Genomic DNA, 22,273 nt, shown 5'->3' with positions numbered 1-22,273 from the left:
ATAGCCTTAACTAGACAGACCTTTGTTGGCAAAGTAATGTCTCTGCTTTTTAGTATGCTGTCTAGGTTGGTCATAACTTTCCTTCCGAGGAGCAAGCGTCCTTCAATTTCATGGCTGCAGTCACCATCTGCAGTGATTTTGGAGCCCCTCAAAATAAAGTCAGCCACTGTTTCCACTGTTTCCCCTTCTATTTGCCATGAAGTGATGGGATCAGATGCCATGATCTTCGTTTTCTGAATGTTGAGCTTTAAGCCAACTTTTTCACTCTCCTCTTTTACTTTCATCAAGAGACTCTTTAGTTCTTCTTCATTTTCTGCCATAAGGGTGGTGTCATCTACATATCTGAGGTTATTGGTATTTCTCCTGGCAATTTTGATTCCAGCTTGTGCTTCATCCATCGCATGATGTAGTCTGCATATAACTTAAACAAGCAGGGTGACAATATACAGCCTTGACGTACTCCTTTTCCTATATGGAACCAGTCCATTGCTCCATATCCAGTTCTAACTGTTCCTTCCTGACCTGCATACAGATAATACAAGTAGGAAGAAAAACCAGAACTAAGGAGTTGGCTGGTGTATGAACATGATGCAGAGAAGAAACGAAAGAAAAAAAAAAAAAAAAAAAAACAGAGAGAGAAAGGTTTGTTAGTGGCTGTGTCTTAAGATCAACATTTTTCTCAAAAATCTTTTTTTCTTTCAACAAAAAGCTTCATAAAAATTCTTGTTATTCTTACTGTTATATAATAGTAGTGGATTAGGTGAAAGATTGTTAAAAAAGGAATTTGAAAGGGAATAAACTAGAAAAATGAATTCTAGAAAGTGGGAGAAATGATAGAAAAGGAATTTGCCTTAAAGTGATCCAAAATGCGTTACTCTTTTTTGAACAGCCCTCGCCTCTTCCTTTTTCCTTCTTAGCACGTGGTATCAAAGACCTAGGTATGCTGACTCTTCAGTGTTCCAGATACAGCTTCTTTCGTAACCCGTTTGTAATTATCCATTCACAAAATTGTCAGATCAGGTGGCATCTTGATCACTTCCGATTATTGAATTGTCTAGTCCATTTAAAATTCCAGTCTCATCTCCAGATGATGTTCAGTTAGCTCAAGTTAGGCCTGTGGAACCAGTTGAGGGAAGAGGGTGTGGTCAGCATTTTCATGCTTTCTAACCTCCTTCTGGTTTTAACCGCTGGAAGTTGAGGGCATAAAGGGTGGTGAAGGACAGACATACCAGATGGCTCCTGACTTAACTAGGCTATACTCTGTTAGCTGTTGCTTCCCTTCCTAGCTAACAGGAACAGGTTATTGATATGTTCTGTGTGGAAGGTTCCAGAATTGGGCTTTTCTTGCCCTTTCAGATCCCTCCCCTGAGGGTACAAGATCAAGATGCCAGCTGATTGAGTTCCCTGGGGGAGGCCTCCCTTCCTGGCTTGCAGATGGCTGCCTTCTTGCTGTGTCCTCATGAAGTGTAGAGAGAGAAGGAAACAAGTGTGCTAATACCACTTCTCATAACTCCACATTAATCTCATCATGAGGTTCCCACCCGTACAATCTCATTTAACCCTAGTCACCTTCCAAACCCCATCTGCAAATACTGTTACAATGGGGGCTAGGGCCTCAACACAAGAATTTTGGTGAGACACAGCTCAGTTTATAACACAGTGGCTCTTGTGTATAGTCCCATAGTACTTCCTGTCATGTTGCTGACTGGTGATTCCAATCATTGCCTCTCACTTCCCATGCTAGTATTTTAGTCTTCTGTATATGGACCAGTCATGGGGTCTTGGAGGTGACGGTGTTGAGGTAGGAGAAGTAGAGTAAGGGTTTGCCTGCCTCTGAATTCTCCCTGGAGTAGGTGTCTAGAAACCTACAAAACTCTCTTTAGAATGTAGGGCAGCTTAATGCTTCTTTATCCCCAATATTTGGTTCTCATCACCAATTCCAGGGCAAGAGTAAAAAAATCCTCCTTTTAAATAATGTATGATTATTTCTTTTCCCAAATGAAGCAGCTATTTCAGCATGGATGTGAGTTAAATTATGAGGAAGACTGAAGATTTTAGGGACAATTAATTTTAAAATGTTCCTATTGACTTCTGAAGCTTTCTCCATGAGTCTTCCTGTCTTTTCCAGCATCATCAGATGCAGAAGTAATTATAAATTCAAGGAAGGGAAGATTATTCAGTACATAATTTTTAATCTCTTTATCCTGCCTTTGACTCCTACAGAATCCATTCCTATATATGGTCATGTGGCTCTTCAAAATAATAATGTCTCATCATGTGCCATGTTGGTGATGTCACAGGAAGTCACGAAGTCAATGTTAGCAGATAGCCAGCATATAGGAGGTCATGTAAGTAAGGTTTTAAGAATTACATCATGCAGTATAGACCCATTTATGTAATAATGTAATTAACAATAAAGAAGATGTGGCAATTAGATATTATATTGATATAATATTAGATATTATATATGTACCTGAGATTTTTTTTCTTTTTTTATTATTTTTTTTTTGTCTTTTATTTTTACTTTATTTTACTTTACAATACTGTATGCTTTTGCCATACATTGACATGAATCCCCTTGGGTTTACATGCGTTCCCAAACATGAACCCCCTCCCACCTCCCTCCCCATAACATCTCTCTGGGTCATCACCGTGCACCAGCCCCAAGCATGCTGTATCCTGCGTCGGACATAGACTGGTGATTCGATTCTTACGTGATAGTATACATGTTACAATTCCATTCTCCCAAATCATCCCACCCTCTCCCTCTCCTTCTGAGTCCAAAAGTCCGTTATACACATCTGTGTCTTTTTTGCTGTTTTGCAAAAGCTTCTGCACAACAAAGGAAAATATAAGCAAGGTGAAAAGACAGCCTTCTGAATGGGAGAAAATAATAGCAAATGAAGCAACTGGCAAACAATTAATCTCAAAACTATACAAGCAACTTATGTAGCTCAATTCCAGAAAAGTAAACGACCCAATCAAAAAATGGGCCAAAGAACTAAATAGACATTTCTCCAAAGAAGACATACGGATGGCTAACAAACACATGAAAAGATGCTCAACATCACTCATTATTAGAGAAATGCAAAGCAAAACCACAATGAGGTACCACTTCACACCAGTCAGAATGTCTGCAATCCAAAAATCTGCAAGCAATAAATGTTGGAGAGGGTGTGGAGAAAAGGGAACCCTCCTACACTGTTGGTGGGAATGCAAACTAGTACAGCCACTTTGGAGAACAGTGTGGAGATTCCTTAAAAAATTGCAAATAGATGTACCTGAGATTTTTAAGAAGTGGGCATCTTAGTAAAAACTAAAATGCCATTTGTCGTAGAAGGTTGAAAGCATTTTCTGAGAACAGAGAACATTGCACACAACAGAGGTAGGCAAATTTTCTTCGGAAAAAACCCAGACGGTAAATATTTTAGGTTTTTCCAGCCAAATGATGTCTCTTGCAACTGCTCCACTCTGCCACTATATACTGAAAGTATTGGGAAAGTATAGACATAGATGGGAATGGCTTTATCCTAACAAAACTTAACAAATGGCAAGTGAAATTTGGCCTGTGGGTCAGTTTTCTGACCCTTGGCATATTAGTTGAAGAAATTCTGCCTCTCATTTTTTTCTATTATTAAGTCAATTTAAAAAAAACTAGTGTTCTTATAATTAGATAATAAAGGTAATACAGCGATTCAATCTCTGAATGATTTTACAAAGGTAAGGAGATCAGAGAATAATATAGATTAGAGTTCTAGAGGGACTATTTGAAACTTTTGAAAAGTGAGAGCGATGTAAATCAAGTAGTCTCAAGAACTAAACAAAATAAAGTCACAGAAATGGAAATCCAAGGAACTAGCTTCTTTTTGATAAAGTGAACACATGATTTAATTTTACTTTCAGTTATAATATATAACTCTGTTAGAAAAATTTCTGTACCATGTGTTCAGATCAGAATAGGCAGTAAAGTACAGGGGTTTATGAAAAGTGAAACCCTTTACAAGAATCCTAAGAGGGGAAAAAAGTAATTCCTTTCTTATGCAATCATTTCTGGCATAATAAATAATAAAGTAAGTATAAATTGAAAGAAAAAGAATGAAGAAAATGTCCTTTGTTTATAATTACCTACAAAATAGGCATATCTTCTAACTTCATATGTTTCTTTGAAACTGCTCTGTTTCCTAGAATCTTCATTAGGAATTCCCTAAACTTGAGAAGCAACTTACTGACAGTCTTAGAGATAAACACATTTCATGTGTTGCTACCACTGCAGGCTCAAAGAAGAAGAGGGAGAGTCCTTTGGATGTTGAGGAATAGAACTTGGGACATTGTTGTCACAGCAACATAGCTCTAAATTGTCACTGTTTATGAAAATGAATAGACATGTTATTAAAAAAATTCCATTATGATCAATTCTGGGGCAAAAACCAGGGGACTTTTCATTAAGTGAAATCATACTTGAAATATGTAAGAAAGTAAGCAGGAATATCCCCTCAGTTGTTTTGAAGTCATAACAAAAGTACTTTCAGTTTATTGGAATTTTTTATTCCTAGTTTTTGAGCAGGTGGTTTCTTGAGTATAGGGATTCTTAATAAAAATGCAGAGCAGCTTCCTTTGGGGTCCTTAAAAACAACCCTTTTGATGGTTTGTGGAGGCCTGCAATAGCTGTTCTTATCTGTGGGAGAGCGTCTCAGGATTTTTGTTTTATTTGTTATCTTTCTGATTATCAAAGTAACATGTGCTTGGTATCATAAGAGTGAAGAGTACAGAAAAGCATAAAGTGAGAGAAACATTGCCAGTAATGCAATAACTAAGAGGCAGATTATTACATGATTTTTTCCAGGGCTATTTTTTTCTACATGGTTGATATAAAAAATATTGAAAATTTGCCTTGTACTTTTGTCTGTTCAACAGCAAACTGTGGCATTTCCTTGTGATATTACATAAGTTGATATTATTTTCATGTGTATATAATACTTCAATTTAAATATATCTTAACCTATTATAACGTCATTAACTTGTAGTTATTAAAAGAGAACTTCAGTAAGTATAATTTTTTAATAAATCTGTGACCAGATTTTTGAAATTTTTATTAGGAAAATTTTCTAGGAGAATTCAAATGTTTAAAGTTATAAATGGTACTCCAGACACATTTCAGAAAATATGTACAGATTTACGTCTTCATCATACCATTGTGAGTCTTTTTGACACTACATTCTCTTCATTGCTGACATTTAACAATTTTAAAGCAATCTTTCCTGCTTCCAAGATGAGCAGTGGATTGGACCAAATATAATTCTCATCTTGGAAATCATGTATTAATAGAATGGGACTGGGGAAAGACTCACAAACTAAGTCTAAAGCAAAACTCAGAGATAGTGAAAAAGCTGTAAAATTCGAAGTGAAAAGCTGTAATGTGGGCTGTAGACTAAAGCACCTGAGGCTCGTAACATTTGCAGAGGAAGTTCGGTTGAGAGACTGAGAGAAATGAAGTATGGAGGGGCCGTGTGATGACATTTGTTAGCTATCACCAGTGGGAAAGAAGGAGCCCGGTTCTGTGTGGAGACTGAGCCTGAGCAGGGAGTCGTTGCCAGGAGAAACGGAGAAAGGGTCTTTGTCCCCATGAGCAGCAGATCTCAGAAAGCGCATTTTTCAAAAAGGAAGGAAATGCCTTGGTACGAAGTGGCTGTGTCCCTCAGTGACAGGTGGGGTCGGGTATCAGCTCATATCCTGGATTTCCTGCATGGGGTTTCCTCATGATGGAAATGTCAGCAAGTTAACAGGCTGTCTGGCTAATCTTTGTCCTGTGGGTTGTAGGAGTTAGTAACACATTCTTGCAAATCTTGCCCCTTCCTCTGCCTGGGGGTGACTGCAAAGCTGCCCTTTGTGTGGCTCTGTGCACTTAAGAATGGCCAGCCTTCCTGGGCACTTCCTTCTAGGGGCTTCACCCCTGTCCTGCTGCTTTCCCATTTTTACCTTCTCTTGCTTTCTTGGAAGTGCACTATTTACTAGAATCCTTTTTCTGTGCCTAATGATGATGTCATATCTTTTTTGTTTGCTTGAATTCCATTGGAATTTCTTCAGATTCGTGAATTCTTTAAGAAGTCTATTGTTTATTTTTCACACAGTTGAGAATTGAGAAAATAAACTGAGAGTTTATTATTGATTTCACAGCCAGAATTCTATCAGATAATAAACACTGAATAATTTTAGTTCTTTAAATATAATGACTTGCTTTGTGGTCCAGCACATGGTCGGTCACCTTTGGCACATATTCCAGAAGTAGAAGAGTGACTTTTTCCATTTTGAGGTACAATGCATCATACATGTCAGGTAGACCAAGCTTTTTTTTTTTTTTTTCAGACCTACTCTACCCTTGATGATTTTCTCTCTCTGTTCTGTTAGCTTTTGAGAGAGATATTTTAAAGTCACCCAGATGATGGTGAATTTGCCGTTTTCTCTTTTCTCTAGTTCTTCTAGCTTCACTTTATAAACTTTAAAGCTATAATTTTTAGGAGGCTGCATTTTTTTTAATCATGATATCCCCCTGGTGGATGGACCTTTTACAGGGTATGAAATGCCCGCCTATCTTTCTAGTAAGTGACTGGCCTTCAAGTCTGCTTTATCCAAAATTAGTAGAGCTGCTCCAGCTTATTTTTTTCAGTGTTTGCATGATACATATTTTCCCCTCCATTTCACCCTGGCATTGTCCTTACATTACAGGTGTGCGTCCTGTGACAAGAGGTAGCTGTTTTTGTTTTTAACTTAATCTGGCAATCCTAGTCTTTTACATAGAGTATTTAGCCCATTTTCATTTAATAAAATTACTGATATAGTTGGATTCATATCTACCAGCCTACTATTTGTTTCCACTTGACTCATCTCTTTATGTAGTTTTATCCTTCCTTTCTTGACTTTATATGGATTAATGAATTTTTTGCTATCCTTATTTCCTCTACTAATCTATTAATTAATATTATTTCACTCATTATTTTTCCCTTAAATATTAAATGTATCTTTAAAAGTTGTAGCTCAAGATGTAGTTACCTAGATATTACAGTATGTATCATTTGTATATTATACCCTACCTAATGATTTTTTAAAAGAAGAGAGTACTTCAGTGTGATTTAAACCCTTCCAGAGGAATATAAACTTAGCTTGTTTTAGTGAAGGAAGATTATCATTGACACCTACAACATTTCACAAGAAGAAAACTATTTTCAATTTTATTTATGAATATCAATGAAAAGCTCTTCAGAAAATTATTTGCAGCTCATTAAAGGAATTATGTATTCATGATGAAGTAAAGTTCATTCCAGGGATGAAAGATTATGAAGTCTATTAAAATATTTCATCGTAATAGTTGATCTAAGGGAAAAAATCATATGTTTAATTTCTACCCATTTGATAAAATTTAGCAACCATTCTGGATGTTTTAAAAAAGAGAGATAGCTCAATAAAGAAAGAGTCAAACATTTTATAACCATGACAAAACAATAAACTGTATGTTCACGCATACACATGCACAAACATAATGGCTAAATGCTAGAGGTGTTTCTGTTATTTCTGCTCAAAAAACAAACAAGATAATTGTGTTTACCTATTACCCCTGCTAGTGATGTTGTACCAGAGATATTAGTTAACAAAACCAAAAAAGGCAAAGGAATTTGAGGTATGAAATTTTAAAAAGTGTAAGTAAAGCTATTATTTGTAAATGACTTAATACTTAAAAATAAAAATGAAATCTAGCTGAACATTTTCTATTGCTCAATTGCAGCATCTAAAAGAAAGAGAGAAAAGTAACTCTGACTCATTAAAAGAAATCCTTTGGTTGGCAAAAAATACAAGCCAAAACAAAAGAAAACTCTGGAGAAATTCTAAAGGAGAATGATAAGCTGGGAAAAAATATTTGCCTCTCAAATGACCAGGAGTTTTCTCTCTTAAATATATTTTAGGAATTGTGGGAGTGTAAAGAAATACAAAGCAATAGAACAGTGTGTGTTAGTCCCTAAGTTGTGTCCAACCCTTTGTGACCCCATGGACTGTAGCCCGCAAAGCTCCTCTGTCCATGGGATTCTCCAGGCAAGAATACTAGAGTGGGTTGCCATGCCCTCCTCCAGGGGATCTTCCTGACCTAGGGATCAAACCCAGGTCTCCCACACTGCAGGCAGATTCTTTACCAAATCAGCCAATTAGGCAAAGATAAATGAGCATTAAAAAATACAAATAGTGGGCCTCCCCAGTGGCTCCATGGTAAAGAATCTGCCTGCCAGTGCAAGAGACACAGGTTCGATTCCTAGCTCAAGAAAATCCCACGTACCACAGGACAGCTAAGCCCGTGTGCCACAAGTATTGAGCCTGTGCTCTAAAGCCTATGTGCCGCGGCTACTGAAGCCAAGACACTCTAGAGATTGCGCTCTGCAGCAAGAGAAGCTGCTGCAATGAGAGGCCCATTAACCAACTAGAGTGGCCCCCACTTTCTGCACCTAGAGAAAAGCCCGTTCAACAGCAAAGACCCATTACAGTCAAATAAGTAAGTAATACAAATAGTGTTTTGATTCATAAAAAATATGTTCAACCTCATGTGAAGTGCTGCTTGTTATTTAATTTTATTTGAGGAATGTGGAAATACAAGTATATATTACTAAATTTGCTTGCATTTCATAAGGAAGCTTTTAAGTATTTGCAAGAACTAAAAATGTTTGCCTAAGTCAAGGCAGGAATGTGGAGGGAAAACAGGTGAACAGGGATAGGAATCAGGGTACAGTTTCTAAAATGAATATCTTTTCTTTTTGTTTTGTTTTTCAACTATGTACACTACTTTTATAAAAAAAATATAACAAACTGTAATTTTTTAATTACATAAGTTTCAGCTGTACAACCTTATAATTTGACATCTGCATACATAGTGATCACTTCCTAAAGTCAATAAAATGTAACATTTTCCCCAGATTTGAAAAGTGAGAAATGCATTTGAGTCTAATTTGCTTTCTTGATTACCGTAGATATTGGATTCCATAAAGTGTTCATTTGTTGTTTGTATTTTTACTGCAATGATCTTTGTTATTTATATTTAGAGATATTTTGTTTTTCTTACCAAATTTTATAATCCTTTAAAAATATAAGGAACAAGTACATTTTAGTCTTTTTTTCACTTTTCTTAACTGTTTTCCCTTTCATTTGGTTTATTGTACATTAACTTATAGAAATATTAATTTTTATTTTGTCAACTCTATCAATTTTATTTTGTTGAATTTTGAAAAAATTGCTTTAAATCCTATCCCCAAATCAGGCTTTTATATATTTGTTTCACATCTATTAGGCCTGATTCCTCTTTATTACTTTTCTTTTTTTAAATTTTTTAAAAAATATAAATTTGTTTATTTTAATTGGAGGTTAATTACTTTACTACTTCAAAATTATTCTCACTGTTTTTGCTAGTAGATTTTTCCAAGATGAACATAAAGATTGTAATGTCAATTTCATTTCCTATGAAATAGTTTGGAAACATATCTCTGAATATATAGTGTTTCTATCCAGGAATAAAGTATACTTCTCAAAGTATTTGTCTTTTTTGCTTTTTAATTTAGCTTTATTGATTTTTATATAGTTCTAATATTTATCCTAATTGCATACTTTTGTCAATAATGTGAGTTATATAATTTCCTCTACATATTGTTAAAATATAGAATGGTGAATATGAAAATTATGGTTATTTAGTTATTTATCATTTGTTTTGCTCCAAACCACCTTGAAGAACTTGCCATTTCAGTCTGTGATAGCTCAAGTAATGTATTTAGCTTTGTTGTATTAAATAGTTGTTGAATTTATAAAAGTGATGGTCTTATTTTTTTGAGTAGTTTTAACTAGAATATCTTATTTTTTCTACTTTATTAATCAGAAATTCCCAAAAAAGTTCCAAGAATAGCCACCAGGGTATCTTATTCTTAGTCCGGAATACAGTGGGGACAGAGTTATTTGTTAGTAGGTTAGAAGTTGGTATTAGTTTAAAGAAGACTTGATTATGTTAAGAAGTAACTATTCTATTCCTTTTATTAAGAATTCCTTTTTTTAAGAGAAGATGCTGAATTTTGTGAAATGCATTGTGGGACACTATTAGAATTTGAAGCCCAGCTCTAGCACTTAGGAGCACTATATCAAATGCAGGCTAGCTACTTGCTCCTCGCAGCTTTGTTGTTTGTAAAATGGACACAGCAGGTGTTGTATGGCTTAATTCATACCCTATTTTTTCAGAACACCGCTCTTAGTAAGTCACTCACCTTCAAAAAAAAATGTATTTGCTTCTTCTAGTCAGAAAGATTAAGAAATAAGTTTGTCTTCTGCTTTTCAAGGCTCTGTTTATTCGGGAAGGAAGGGTGGAGTTGAGTTGGATACTAATTTTTGAGATGTTTAAGTTCTCATAAGGTGGAGCATGTTTATTTTTGTCTTGGTGTCCTAATGTACATAACATTCAAGAAGTTGTCAAAATACTCTGACTGGTTAGTCATCTGCCCATATGTATGGAGGGCTAGTCACAATGCATATAAGCCTGAACCTCACTTCCAATCTATTACTATTTCACTGTTAGCAAGCTTACTTATTCATCTTCTGCATGAGTGCTTCAGTCCTTCCTGACTCTTTACTATGCTAGAGACTGTAGCCCGCCAGTCTCTTCTGTCCATGGGTTTCTTCAGACAAGAATACTGGAGTGGGTTGTAATCCCCTCCTCAGGGGATCTTCCTGACCCAGGGATGGGACTTGGTTCTCTTATGTCTCCTGCATTGGCAGGAGGGTTCTTTACCACTAACTAGTGCCACCTGGGAAGCCCCATTTTATCCTCTATCTTGTCTTAATTCTAATTTTCTTATACAGGTGATTATTTTAATATTCTGTGGAAACCTCACCTGAAATCTTAACATTTTTTATGAGGCAGTGGAGATTTCCCACTCCAGTGTTCTTGCCTGGAGAATCCCAGGGAAGGCGGAGCCTGGTGGGCTGCCGTCTATGGGGTCACACAGAGTCAGACACAACTGAAGTGACTTAGCAGCAGCAGCAGTAGTAGTAAACTTACATTCAGTTCAGTTCAGTTCAGTCTCTCAGTCGTGTCCAACTCTTTGTGACCTCATGAATCGCAGCATGCCAGGCCACCCTGTCCATCACCAACTCCCAGAGTTCACACAGACTCATGTCCTTTGAGTCAGTGATGCCATCCAGCCATCTCATCCTGGGTCGTCCCCTTCTCCTCCTGCCCCCAATCCCTCCCAGCATCAGAGTCTTTTCCATTGAGTCAACTCTTCACATGAGGTGGCCAAAGTGGAGTTTCAGCTTAAGCATCATTCCTTCCAAAGAAATTCCAGGGCTGATCTCCTTCAGAATGGACTGGTTGGATCTCCTTGCAGTCCAAGGGACTCTCAAGAGTCTTCTCCAACACCACAGTTCAAAAGCATCAATGCTTCGGCATTCAGCCTTCTTCACAGTCCAACTCTCACATCCATAGACGACCACTGGAAAAACCATAGCCTTGACTAGACGAACCTTAGTCGGTAAAGTAATGTCTCTGCTTTTGAATATACTATCTAGGTTGGTCATAACTTTTCTTCCAAGGAGTAAGCGTCTTTTAATTTCATGGCTGTTACAGAACTATAATTTGTACATTAAAATGTGCAGAAAGGAGGTATACCTTTTATGAATACATATTGTATAATTGTGGTTAAAACACTTTGTGGTTTTATTAAAACTTGTTAAATTATTGATTTTGTGATAGAGGTAATACTTAGTAGTACATATGCCAGGAAATGTAAGCACATCCTTGTTAAGAAGTCTTTTCTTCGGAATGAAGGATCCTTTTTTTAATTTAAAACATTTAAAAATTTTTGTTTGTTTGTTCATTGACTTTTGGCTACCCTGGGTCTTGGTTACTGCCCACAGGCTCCCTCTAGTTGCAGTGAGCAGGGGTTGCTCTCTAGTCGTGGTGGCCTCTTGGAGCACCAGCTCTAGAGTGCTGGCTCAGTAGTTGTGGCTCAGGGGCTTAGTTGCTCCATAGCATGTGGGATCTTCCCAGCCCAGCAATTGAACCCATGTCCCCTGCATTGACCGGTGGATTCTTTACCACTCGATACCAGGGAAATCCAATGGAGGACCTTTTGCAAGTTAGATCCGGCAGATCCTCTGAGCCTCGGCCTACCTATTCAGGCAACACTTTTAAACTATCTCTGCTTTAATTGGCTTATCTTCCTTTATGTCACCTCGCCACTGCCTCTCACATACAAGTAGGGCTCTCTCCTTAGCTATCCTCACCATTCTTTTGTGGGTTTTGACAGAAACTTCTGGATCCCTTCCAGTGAGGAGGCTTGGGTGTGTTAATTCAGTCCTTCCCTCTGCCTAGTTAATCCTCACCTTTATTTTTCTATCACATTTGGCTGCCTGTTTTGTGGGGGGTACCCTTTTTGTTGATATCCATCAGGAATTCCAAAGCATGAGCCAGGACTAAGCCTTGCCATCAAGTGTACCCTCAGCCCACTCCACCAAGGGTGCTGATCCCTCAATGGAGAGTTTATCTCACATCTGTTGTCTCCTCCCTGTTTTAGCTTTCTCTCCCTCCTGGCTGAAACATTCCCTTGGATCACATCTTTCTGACCTTGAGAATTTTCTACCTGTCTCCTTCTACTTCTACTGTAAAAGAAACTCTATTTAGATCCACTTTCCTTTTCAAGGAGCCTCCGGAGAGCCAAGTGGTAGGAATTTTCCAAACAGGAGGTGACATTAGTTTAATTCTGAGAGGAGCATGGTGCAAGGAAGCAAGCCAGCCTTCCTGCTTTCCTGCCCTGGTGCTGACACTTACTAGCTGTGTAACTTTGGACCAGGAAACCCTGTTCCTCAGGTTTCTTAACTTTAGAATTATGATAATAACAATCCTTTCCTTACAAAGTTGTTGCAACAAAAACATTGGTTCATACTATGTAAATGTAATAGCGTAGAACAATAACTAAGTAGTCAGTACTTGATATTTGTTAGTAATTATTCTTTTTTATGATTTTAAATAATAGTTTAAAAATCCTTCTTTTATATATTGGAAGATGGAGAGCATAAGTAGAATACAATAAAGTGAGGAGTCTAACTGAAGGAAGGTAAGTAACTTCTTACTTGTGCGTGCTAAATTGCTCAATCTTGTCTGTCTCTTTGTGACCCATTGTACTGTAGTCCACCAGGCTCCTCTGTCCATGGGATTTTTCAGACAAGAATACTCGAATGGGTTGCCATTTCCTCCTCCAGGGGATCTTCCCAACCAGTGACTGAACCTCATCTCCTGTGTCTCCTGCATTACAGGCATATTCTTTACCACTGAACCATAAGAGAAGCCCAAAATACACAAATGGAGGAGGTGGGGGTTGAACCTGGGGCCTCGTATATGCAAGGCATGCAATATACTACCGAGCTACACCCCCTGCAACTTTTTATTGGCCACCACTTAATTCGAAAATAAAGTTAAAAATGCAGGTGTCTGATTATGTAGGACTTTGAAAATGCTATATAATTTATTTATTATTTTTAAAGAAACATTTCCTTTTATTAAAGAAACTCTTTAAATCATTCAGACTTCTTTGTAAACTCCTCTTATGGCTGTACCTCTGTCCTATAAGATCTCAACTCCTAAATTGGTCCTTTTACCTGGGGTTTATTTTCCTTTTTTTTTTGCTTTTTATTTTATATTGGTGTATAGCCAGTTAACAATGTTGTGATAGTTTCAAGTGAACAGAAAAGGGACCCAGCTATACATATACATGTATCCATTCTCCCCACAAACCTCTCTCCCACCCAGGCTGCCGCAGAACATTGAGCAGAGATCCACGTGCTATACAATGGGTCCTTTGTTGGTTATCTATTTTAAATATATCAGTGTGTACACAACCATCCCAAGCTCCCTCCCTATCCCTGCTGCTGCTGCTAAGTTGCTTCAGTCATGTCCAACTCTGTGCAACCCCATAGACAGCAGCCCACCATAAACTCGAACAATGCCGTATAATTTATACATACAATAGTAAGCAATGGAAAACTTGATACAGTTTAAGTGATCTATGATGATAATAAAGTTGTTGTTTTAAATCAACCCATTAGAGGCACAGACAGCAGAATTAAAGGGTGAAACAGAGATTATCGTTATGGGAATTCAGCCTTAAGGTGATGCAAGTTTCAACTAAGTTGTTGAAAATAGCGGTGGTGACACACAAAAGCATAGAAATGGTTACTGGGGCTCAGGGAGAGGCTCTGGCAACAGGTGCTTCTGAGCCAGGGGTCATGGTCAAAGCAAGTTGAATGAAAAGTTAGCAGAAGGTGTTGTCTTGGCAGAAAAGCTTTGCTTTTAGATTAATGAAGTTTGAAAAAGTGATAGCCTATTTGGGTGCTATCAATACCATTGATAGTGATCAAACTTTTTTGTGTAAAGGGTCAAACAGTAAATATTTTAATTGTTATGGGACAACTATTGTCTCTGTTACATATTCTTCTTTTTTTAATTTCTTTTTTTTTCTCTAATTTTAAAATGTAGAACAGAAGCTTCAACCTGATTTTCCCCATCAAGCCATATTTCCCAAACCCCTGCTATAATTTATTGTCAGAGAACAGAATGATGGCAGACATGTCCGGGCTAGAAATCTAGATTTCCTAATCTTTAGCATATATATGTTTTGAAAAGTCATTACTGAAGTGGGTTGCCATGCCCTCCTCCAGGAGATCTTCCCAACCCAGAGATCAAACCCACATCTCTTCCATCTCCTGCATTGGCAGGCTGGTTCTTTACCCTTAGTGCCACCTGGGAAACCCCAAATTAATATAGACTTTAAAAAATTGTTAGAATTAACATAATAGTTTCTGAAAATTCTTAAGTTCATAATTCTAAAGAAATTAATGTAAAGTTTGGCTTATGTTTGGTTTATGAGAGCATCATGGTAAATGATAGAACAAAACAGCACATAATTGTAGCTAGCTGCACTTGGCATCAAGGATTGGGGATTATTTATGTTTTAGCCATGGGATTAAAGGGTGTAATAATCTTTTAAAACTGACCAAAATAAATGCATTATAAAAAGCATTTAATAAAACAACTTGAGTTCTTTAATTCTATCTAAATTAACCAAAATCAATGGCACAGTTTAAAGAAGCCTCTTAAACTAGCTAAAATTAATGAGTCCATTTATTCCCTCAATTCAAGTAGATCGCAAGAGAATAATTATATTTTCCGACTGAGTTTTATTGATCTTAAGTTTAACTAAGGCATTTTGCTTCTTACAACAGATTTCTAGAGAGATTCAATCTCATCCCATTAGAACCAAGACATTATTTTATTTGTTTTCTTTAACGTGATACCTTATTTCAGATAAACTTTTGAAATTTACAAAGCATTGCTTTCTTATAGATGCAGAATTCGGATTACAGAAAGGAGTTTTAGATAAATTCATTATTGTGTTTAGTTTTAGGTACTAAGTTTTGAGAAAAACACTGATACATTAGGTTTTACTTACAAGGAGACAATCAGGAATAGAAGCTATCTATTACTAACTCAAGTGAAAAATAGCCAAAACACCTAGCAAAGAAAGACTTTGGATGGGCTGTGCATGAGGGTGGCTCCATGTATATCAATTTTTAAAAATATTTATAAGAGTAGAGGAAGTAACGGGTTGATTCATCCATCCATTTATCCAGCCATCCACCCAACCATCCATCCATCCAACCTTTTAAAAATTTCCTTCTTTACGTTTGTCATCTTGCATGTGCTTGAGATTCAAAGATGAGTAAGACATCCCCTACCTAAAGAAGATCACAGATTAGTGAGGATAGTTTTGTGGGCACAGTTTTAGCTAAGTAAACTAGTCAGCCTTTGTTTTCTCTTCTTTAAGTCTGGATATTAATAATAACTAGCTCCTAAGGTTATGGTTAGGGGAAAAACTAGGTTGTGAAATGTACTGCAAAATGCTGTAGAAAGTTAGATGGTTTAACATTATAGGCTGAGATCTATTAACTAGAGATAACTCGTATTTTCTAAATCTTACAATCTGTTGCTAGGTAACAAATTATCCAAAATTAGTGGACTTAAAGCCACAGTGCTTTATTATTTCTTATAATTCTGCTTGTTGACTGGTCAGTTTCTCTGTTGGTCTTGTCTGGACTTACTCAAGATTCCTCACTCACATGTCTGGGCCCATGGGGCTGGCTGTGATCTGAGTTTTTCTCTATATATGATTATTTCATTTAGCAGTCTAGCTGGATTTTCTTTCATGGCAGTGGAAGCATTCAAAGATGGAGAAAACAGAGAGGCACGGCTTCCTACAACCTAGCCCTGGAAATTCCTTTTTATTTTTGCCAATCTTCTCAACCTCAGCAAGTTATAGAGATAGGGCCAGCCCAGGTTAATGGGACAGAAAAGCGATTCCATCCCTCTATGGAAGGAGAAGTAACATTATGTTGCACAAAGGCACAGGGATGAAGGGATTGTTGTGGCCATCTTTGCGATATGGTGAGTTTTCATTTTACCTTTGATAAAATCTTTCTATATACAGAGACTGACAGTTGTATTTTTTTAATTTTGGTAATCATTACTAGTAAATAATTATATGAAATAAGATAAAGGAAGTATTGCAGCTTCTTCTGTCTTATGCATTTATTATGAGTAAAGGTTCTATCTGTATATGGGTAAAATCTACTAATTTGAATTTTACATCCCATTAGTTGATCTTCAGTGGTTTAACCATAGAAATAAGTCCTACCTCTTATGAGCTGTCATTTTTATTCCTTCATAACAAAAAGATAAATATATTTTAATTCAGTTTTCTTTTATTTCAGTGTATAGCCAAGGCTTAGAGATAATAGAGTGGAGATGGGGAGCAATTTTGTTTTATTTTTTAATCTGGTGGTTTTAATGGCTTCCCCCAATGACTTAGCGGGTAAAAGAATCTTCCTGCGATGAAGGAGACTGCGTTTGATCCCTGGGTTGGGAAGGTCACCTGGAGATGGGAATGGTGACCCACTCTTGTATTCTTGCCTGAAAAATCCCGCTGGATAGAGGAATCGAGTGGGCTATAGCCTGAAGGGTCACGAAGAGTCAGACATGACTGAGCAACTGAGCAGAGCTGAGTAGTGTTCATGTCATTTCTGTTTTAATGCCATTTCTAGCTGTCTAGTCTCCTTACTTTTTAAAATTTTTAATTGAGGGATAATTGCTTTGCAATGTTGTGTGGGCTTCTGCCATACATCAGCATGCATCAGCCGTGGGTATGCATGTTTCCCTCTCTGCTAAACCTCCCTCCCACCTCCCATCCCATCCTATCCCTCTTATGATCCTGTGTGTTTCTGCACTGTCTTTTGTAATCTCTTTTTCATTCCTAATTTTGTTGATTAGAGTCTTCTCCCTTTGGTTTTGTTTGTTTGTTTGTTTTTGAGTCTGGCTAATGGTTTGTCAATTTTGTTTATCTTCTCAAGGAACCAGCTTTTAGTTTTATTGATCATTGCTATTGTTTCTTTCATTTCTTTTTCAGTTATTTCTGCTCTTAACTTTATGATTTCTTTCCTTCTACTAACTTTGGAGTTCTTTTGTTCTTTTTGCCAGTTGCTTTAGGTGTAAGGTTAGGTTATCTATCTGATATTTTTCTTGTTTCTTGAGGTTGGATTGTATGGCTATAAACTTCCTTCATAAAACTGAGTTTGCTGTATCCCATAGGTTTTGAATCATTGTGTTTTCATTATCATTTGTTTCTAAAAATTTTTTTATTTCCCATTTTATTTTTTCAGTAACCTGTTGGCTATTTAGAAATGCATTGGTTAATCTCAATTTGTTTTTATTTTATATATATATATATATATATATATATGTATATATATCCCTATAATTGATATCTAGTCTCATAGTGTTGTGGTCAGAAAAGATGCTTGATTTGACTTCAGTTTTTCTTAAATTTACTAAGGCTTGATTTGTGACCCAAAATGTGATCTATCCTAGAGAATGTTGTGTGCACCTGAGAAGAAAATGTATTCTTCTGCATTGGATGGAATGTCCTAAAGATATCTATTAGATCTAATTAGGTGCAATATGTCATTTAAGGCTTGTGTTTCTTTATTTTCTGTTTTGATGATCTGTCCATTGGTGTAAGTGGGGTGTTAAAGTTCTCTGCTATTATTGTGTTACTGTCTATTCCCCCTCTTAAGTCTATTAGAGTTTGCCTTATGTATTGAGGTGCTTGTATATTTGGTTCATAAATGTTTACAATTGTTATGTCTTCTTCTTGTACTGATCCCTTGATCATTATGTAATATCCTTCCTTATCTCTTATAATATTCTTTATTTTAAGGTATATTTTGTCTAATATGAGAATTGCTACTTCTGCTTTCTTTTGATTTTCACTTGCATGGAATATCTCTTTTCATCGTCTCACTTTCAGTTTGTATGTGTCTCTAGTCTGAAATGGGTCTCTTGCAGACAGCATATGTATAAGTCTTGTGTTTGTATCTATTCAGGTAGTGTGTGTCTTTTGGTTGGAGCATTTAATCCATTTACACTTAATGTAATTATTGATATATATGTTCCTATTAGCAGGGAAAACAAATTACATATATTGATTATAGTCTCTCATGATAGGGAATGTCTTTTATTTTTCTTGAAGATAAACGTAATTTCTTATCTTCTGACTTTTAAATATTCTGCTACTTTTGGATAGAATCTTTTGTATATGTTTGTTAGGTCAGACTGGCCTAACATGTAGTTTAAATCAAGGGTTTCCTTATTGATATTTTGTCTGGATGATCTATCCACTGATATCATTGGGATGTTAAGTCCTTTGCTATTATTGTATTTTTTTTTTCCTTTTCTCCCCTTGGGTACATTAATATTTGCTTTATATATTTAGGTGCTTCTATGGACAGAGGAGCTTGGTGGGCTACAGTCCACGGGTCGCAAAGAGTTGGACACGACTGAGCGACTTCACTTTCACTTTATGTTGGTGGATAAATATTTACGAATGTTTTTCCTTCCTCTCGGATTGACCCTTTGTCACTGTGTAAGGTCTTTTCCTTAACTCGTGTCCGTTTGTGTCATTTATATGTGATATCTTGCTCTCATCCTAACAGTGATCTCATAGATCCACTTAATTTTTCATCTTACTAAATGGTTTATCCTCTTTCAAAGCATTCTAGTTTCTTTCTAACTTTATTACATGGTTTATCTTCCTTCAGAGTACTTTCATTTCTTATCCTATTCCTAATATTCCAACATAATTAATTTTCTGCTCTTTTCTCTCAAGCCACATTTCCACTTTCATAACTATGCATTATTTTGACTAGTCAAACCATGTAAGCAAATTGAGCATTCACAAGGCACTTACTCTTTCCTGTTTGGGTCCTAAAATTGAGAGTGTTTTGCTAAAGTTGATATTAGCCTTGTGCAGGTTTCAGGTAATTCTTCAGTTGTTCTTTATTGTAATAATGAGCCAGAACCTAGAGCACTTGTGGCTTTATTTATCAGGACCCTAATCTTGTTTAAAGATATCTTTAAAAATATTATTATTGTTTTTTATGCTCTGCTGAATTGGAGCATGTATAAGATGAAAATACACAAATGAGCCAAAATTATTTTCAAATGTACTTTGTGAGTCATCTGATTAATTTCATGTGTTATCTCACGTGACATATCAATTACACACACCTGTTAAGTCTGTTTAAGGTATTGGCGACTTTGGCAGAAATAATAGCCAAACAACTTTGCAGGGGATTTCAGAATGGTTGACTTCCAAAATGTGACAAATATCTTTGAAATGTCATAAAATATTTAAAAGTACAGTAATTGCTTCTTAATTTCTTATTGCATGCTAATTACTTTGGAGAAGGAAATGGCAACCCACTCCAGTATTCTTGCCTGGAGAATCCCATGGACAGAGGAGCCTGGCGGGCTACAGTCCACGGGGTCACAAAGAGTCGGACACGACTGAGAGACTTCACTTCACTTTCACTTACTTTGCTAGGTTTATCGTGTGCATCATCTCTTTACTCTTCATTACAGCTTCTTATGATTTATATTGTCATCTTTGCTTTTTACAAGCTTTTGGAGGTAAGTAAATTGCCCTATGTAGTAGTTTTCTATGCCGTGTAACAAATCATTCCAAACTTAGTGGCTTAAAATAACATCCATTAATTATATTACAGTTATGTAGATCAGAAGTCCAGACAAGCTTGACTGGGTATTTTACTCAGGGTCTCACAAGGTAGAAATCAAGGTGTTTTCCAGGCTGGGCTTTTTATGTGGAGGCTTTGAAACTCCAGAAACATCGATTGCCAAGCATTTAAGTTAAATTTAATTATTCAGCATAATTCATTGTGAGCATAATTCAGTTCCTGTGGTTGTACGGGTGAAGTCCTTGTCTCCTTGCTGCCTGTCAGCAGGGGCTACACACGAGTCCTAGAAGCCACCAGTATCCCTTCTTACATGACTCCCTTCATCGTGAGACTAGCAAAGGCATGTGTAGTCCTTCTTATGACTTGAATCTCTCTGGCATCCCTTTGTGCCACCATCCAGAAAAAGTTCTGAGTGCATGTGATTAAATTAGTTGTCCTCTTTGCCCACTTCCCCTCATATAATCTCCCTGTCAAGGTCAACTGTGCCATATAACATCTCCATATAACAGGGGTAATATCTCACCATATGCACATTTTAAGGTAGGATTTGGTAGGGGTGCAGGGCGAGGTATATAATTTTGCTTGTCATGCCCTGTTCCTCCAAAATAGCAATTGACTGAGTTGGGCAAGCCTGGATTTGGTTGAACTACAGAACTTTGTCCCCATAGCACATTCATCAGAGGGCCTGATTTTATACACGGGCATTATGGGAACCAACATTATTGCTACATAGCCAGACTGTGTTGGTTCTACATACTGCTGTGAAAAGTACTGCATTAGAGGGTGCCAGCACAAGCTTTACATGAGCACTGGACCTACGAAATAGGATATCCAGATGGCCAAGAGTAACCTAAATTAGGCTTTGTTATGCTCTGCATATTCCCGTGATTTGCACTGGACTTCAGTTTAATCCGCCCTGTTGTATTTCAAGCTGTGGTTTCTGCTTGCACCCTGTCTCCTCTCTGCTTATCTTAGAAATGCACTTTAAAGACTTGATTAACTGAGTCAAACTCATTTCAGTTTCTTTTGGAAATCAGAGTGCAATTGTAGTTTTTCTTTTTTATTCATATTCTTTTCAGAGGTAATTGAAGTAAATGACTATAATTCCTTTAAGAGTGTGCTAACGGAACTGCAAACAATATAAAGTCAATGAAGAAAATTCCCACTCTTGAGGATAGCAAGCTACCATTAACTAGAGACCACATGGAGTAGAATTTTTGATCTGGTGCACACGCACATATACAGCAAATGGTGTTATATTGAATATGGGATATATACTACTTAGGCTATTGAGTGTAACTTTTCTGAGAGTACTATTGATTTCTTTGTTGACTGCTTGTGAATCTTGTTTTTTCTCCCCATTAAGACAATGAGAGAATCTATTTTTTCCACATTTAGAGGCTGATTTAGAGGTTGGATCCAGCCTCACAGTTGTGGGAACCAGCTCAGTTGTATTAGGAGCAGTATAGTTTATGTGTGAAACAGTGTGCATTCTGGATTTTCATAATAGCAATTACTTTAATAATAATTATTTACTCAGTAATTAAGTAATTTGGGACAAGTCAGTAGACATCTCTGGACCTCATTGTCCCAACTATAAAATGAACAACCTACTTTGGCTAGTTCCCAGGTTGCTAGAGACTTTTAATTTATTTTGGTTTGACTACCTAGAGTTTGTTGGATCTCAACAAAACATATGAAGAAAATTTACAGATGAATGTTTGTGACTATTTTTTTTAGTTTAATTAGGTTCCATTTGTTTATTTTTATTTCCATTTCTGTAGGAGGTGGGTGTGTGACTATTATAATAATAAAATTGATTGGAATGTACATGGGGCTTGACAAGTTATAGGACTGTTTTTCTTTCTTCACACAATGAAACTCTTAGCTTCCAGTTTTGATGCTCTGCTCTTCTCAAGTGTTTCATTTTCTTTCTTTTCTTTCTTTCTTTCTTTTTTTTTTTTTTTTTTGCCTTTTCTCCATTTCACCAAGCATATCTTTTATACTGAGTATTTGACTATTTGGTTACAAACTAGGCATGATTATTCTCACTTTGATGAGACAGTCATATTTCTGCTATCTAGGATAAATTACCAAAATATTGAGACACAGGCATCAT

At 36.6% G+C, this 22,273-nt stretch overlaps 1 protein-coding gene across 8 annotated transcripts in view; it reads left to right on the top strand.

The window, feature by feature from the left end:
* The window catches only part of IL15 (interleukin 15), a 99,933-nt gene that overhangs the window by 29,388 nt on the left and 48,272 nt on the right, over positions 1 to 22,273 (top strand). For 2 of the 8 annotated variants that reach the window (XM_060400594.1, XM_042234027.2), the window contains exon 2: positions 2,224 to 2,348. The exons of the other annotated variants lie outside the window; for them this stretch is intronic. The gene's annotated coding sequence lies outside the window, so the exon portion shown is untranslated. The remainder of the gene's footprint in view (positions 1 to 2,223; positions 2,349 to 22,273) is intronic. 8 annotated transcript variants of the gene reach the window in all.

Source organism: Ovis aries, chromosome 17, assembly GCF_016772045.2.
Source record: "Ovis aries strain OAR_USU_Benz2616 breed Rambouillet chromosome 17, ARS-UI_Ramb_v3.0, whole genome shotgun sequence".
Taxonomy (NCBI): Eukaryota; Metazoa; Chordata; class Mammalia; order Artiodactyla; family Bovidae; genus Ovis; species Ovis aries.
This window is presented reverse-complemented; position numbering and strand designations above follow the sequence as displayed.